This window comes from Hetaerina americana, unplaced genomic scaffold (genome assembly GCF_022747635.1).
Source record: "Hetaerina americana unplaced genomic scaffold, ioHetAmer1.1.p SCAF_19, whole genome shotgun sequence".
Classification (NCBI taxonomy): domain Eukaryota; kingdom Metazoa; phylum Arthropoda; class Insecta; order Odonata; family Calopterygidae; genus Hetaerina; species Hetaerina americana.
The window spans coordinates 3,251,120-3,254,674 of record NW_027286752.1 but is presented as its reverse complement, the minus strand read 5'-3'; the positions used below and the strand labels follow the sequence as shown (position 1 = coordinate 3,254,674).

Sequence of the window (3,555 nt, the reverse complement as noted above, 5' to 3'; positions counted from 1 at the left end):
TCTGCGTCTTCTGTCCTGCTGCTGCCGGTTTTCCCCCGCAAGGGTTTCGTGGGATGACGACCGCGGTAGCCTTGCCTCCTCCGCTACTGGGCCCGATACAAGGTCGATTTGGGCGAGCCCCGTAGAACCCAGGACTCAAAATATCTGCGTTATCCATCATTTATATCTTGGGAATGATAATTGAGGAGGCTTCCCTTTGCCTTCCTCAATAGTGTTTTTAACGTGACACCATCCCTTAGTGGCCGCCCCACTGGGGTCAGACACCATTCCAGCCGCCTCACTGAGGAACAGACACCGCGTGGACTACCTTTCGTCTGGCTCCTAACCTTCGACCTATCTGGCATGCGTGACCCTACCAGGAGCAATTATTATTACTCCCGCCAGCACAGATGTAGGGGTCATCGGAACGCACAAGCCCTTCCATCACGTCACGGTTGTCGTCCGAGGAGGGTAAGATTGAGTATTAAAGCGGAATTATGAAAGTTGACAAATGTTGGAGGAAAAGGGAGTATTTTTGAGTCCCCAGTTATCGTTCACTTCAAATAATAACGGAAAAAAGACTTACATTAATTGAAATATTTTAGATATACATGATTAACTTGTTTGTTCTATTCCGTATGGTATCGTTTCTATCCCAGGAAATATGTATTTTCTGGAATTCACTGCTACAACGCAGAATGGTGCATTAGGGGCAAAATTAATTTAATTTCACTCGAATTTTCCCTAGAGAAATCAACATAATTTTTTTTCATTAGCTTTTATGCTTCTCTTGGCAATCACTCGTAGCCATTATGTGATATTTACTCCATAATTGTCTTCTTTTGCATGAATTCCGAAATTTAAGTTTTATATTGCATTTAATAAAGAAATGAATGTAAATAATAACAATTTTCCTTTACACAATTATTTTCTATTGGAATAATATTTCTTCAATAAAAATAATATATACATGCGATCACATTATTTTCTTAAATTCTAAACATTACTTTTGGCATCACCTTGTCTACAGACATTGCCTAAGATTCATCCGAAGTAAAATTTTTATGCCATGGAAAGGAAAACAATTTCAACATAATTTTTGTTCAATATTTACTTGATTTTTTCAGCGGGAGTGGCATTTGGCCTGGCATTCGCCCGGGGTGAAAGGGAAACCCGTAAAAACCTTCACAGGCCGCCTTATAATACAATTCAAATGACATAAACCATGTTCATACAATTTCAAAGAACGTACAGAGGATATTCATAGAACATGAACAATTTCAGATAATTGTAAAACACATACACAAAATACACAGGTGACATGTCTGTATGTAAATTCGCTGTGTGTTGATAGTGACTCATACGCACCAAATACCACTCAAACTACACACATTCACACAGGTTAGTTATACCAAGTTTCAAATACTAGTGCAACTGGTTAGGTCTACCAAAATCCAATTATCTATCCGTACGTTAGTTGCCAATGCATTCACACACACACACACACACACACTCCTAAATACACCCATCCATGCACATAATGTGTATCCTACAAGTGTTCAAACTGAAATGATGGCGAGTGTCTTAAAATGAGTTTGAGATTGTAAGTGTGACAGTAATAATATTTACATCCATAATAAATCCCTTTACAATTGAAACATGTACAATATTGCATTAAGAAAATACAAAAGTGAGTACAATATCTTCTTCGGCTCCTCTTCACCGCATCCATGGAGGACTCCGTGCTCATCGTCGGTGCGCCGGGCCTGAAATGACGTCATACCCAGGTCACTACTGACACAATTTCTTTTTGCTCGTGGGAGTACTCAAATGAACATGAACCACTTTGAGGCTTAAAGGAGTCCAATTATTTATGACGGACGAACATTACTGCAGAATATATTTTCAACAATCACGTCTTGAATTATTGGAATGCAAAACTTGGAAGCTTTGCCACACTAGGCAATATTTACTAGATATTACTCTATCATAGTAGAAAATCATAATATAATAAAAAAACAAGATACTATAATAACAATATATATGAAATGATTTCAACACGAATTCGTTTATTAATGCCATAGAATTCAACATAATCATTATGGCAGAGTTATTAAATATTTATATGAAAAAATTGAAATTCTGCTGCTAAATCTGATGACCGGCATTTATGTTACAAGTCATGTTTCCAAAACATAGACAAGGAAAAATAAAGGAAATGTTGGTTCATCGACTTATCGTCAAAAGGTCTTCCAAAATTCGAATTGACCATTTAAGATATTCTATATATTCTTCTACATATTTGTTTAAATATTCGGGACAATCAAACAAATGGATATTTAACCACATCCTCATTAAGAGCTGAAACTCTTTCAGGGGAAGGGATACCGTCGTCTATGTGGTGTTACATGGGGTCAAGCATTCATTAGTTCCTGCTAACTTTGATTTTTATATTTCTCTTTATAGTTTCTCATAAAAGGTAAAGACGGGGACTCTACTTTCTCCGTATGATTCTACATACCCAACATTAAAGTAACTACCAACATGACCACTGCTGTGTCCCGTTGTGCACCAATGAATGCACGGAATGTTTGTGACCCTGAGTGCCGGAATTAAGCCTTGGCATTTTGAAATCATCGCACATGGAGACACAGGTATTGCCTTACTTATCATTCAAACTCCCGCAGCGTGATTCTGAACCGTGAGAAAAACCGACTTTATATTCAATAAAATTCTAACATTTTTCAGTTGTAGAAATAGATTTTATATAAATATGTTGGACGACACTAGCTCAATGTCTCTAAATTAATATGGGAAATAAAAACATTGTCCAAATACATACTGCGGTGTGATAGAAACGAGTCCCATATTTCTTCAGTCTTCATTCGGCGACTCCGTGGTTTCTTCAATCTTCAGATGACTTCCAGGTTAGTCTAGATCCTTGAAGATATAATAAAGAAGAATTGTAATTTAAATCACGTGATTAGAAAAATCACGGCTGAAACACATACCCGCAAAACAGAGACAATAATCTATCCAACAGAGCTAATTACAAATATACACATCATATCATTAGAATACACCTAACCTTAATCACATTACATATAAATCCCTTATGGTCCATGTTTTTCCAATAGTAAAATAGTAACTATATTTGAACAAGTAAAACCCTGAACTACCTATAAAAATAATAATACAAGATACATAAACATTATCGGAATACTCACATACTCCTTCCCTCTTCATTCGACGTCCAGTTCCGTCGATGTCGTCTCTCCCTGAAATAGAGCGGATTAGTATACAAAGATTATACAATGGGTGTGTTTGGGTCCAAAGATTGATACCCCATCAACCATCATATGGTTGGAAGAACGTCACTATGGCAAACACCAAGCCACGTGATAGAAGATGAGAAGAACCGATCAATGAGACCCAAGCACATCATAAAATTAACCCTAATCGCGGAAATACGCCTGACCTTAATCGAAATGTAATTCGACCCTAAAGGTCCAAATCTAACCCTATCATCCTACACGATGATCAATTCTCCATCAGAGTGGGTCCATTCCCCATAAA

The 3,555-nt window shown here is 37.4% G+C and overlaps 1 long non-coding RNA gene across 1 annotated transcript; it reads right to left on the bottom strand.

Annotated features, from left to right (window-relative positions):
• Positions 1-1,022: 1,022 nt before the first annotated feature.
• LOC139687282 (uncharacterized) lies at positions 1,023-3,307 on the bottom strand. Its single transcript, XR_011700631.1, has 3 exons — positions 3,207-3,307; positions 2,822-2,919; positions 1,023-1,745 (listed from the first exon to the last, which is right to left on the bottom strand). It is a non-coding gene; the product is annotated as an uncharacterized lncRNA (long non-coding RNA).
• Between the last annotated feature and the right edge of the window lie 248 nt (positions 3,308-3,555).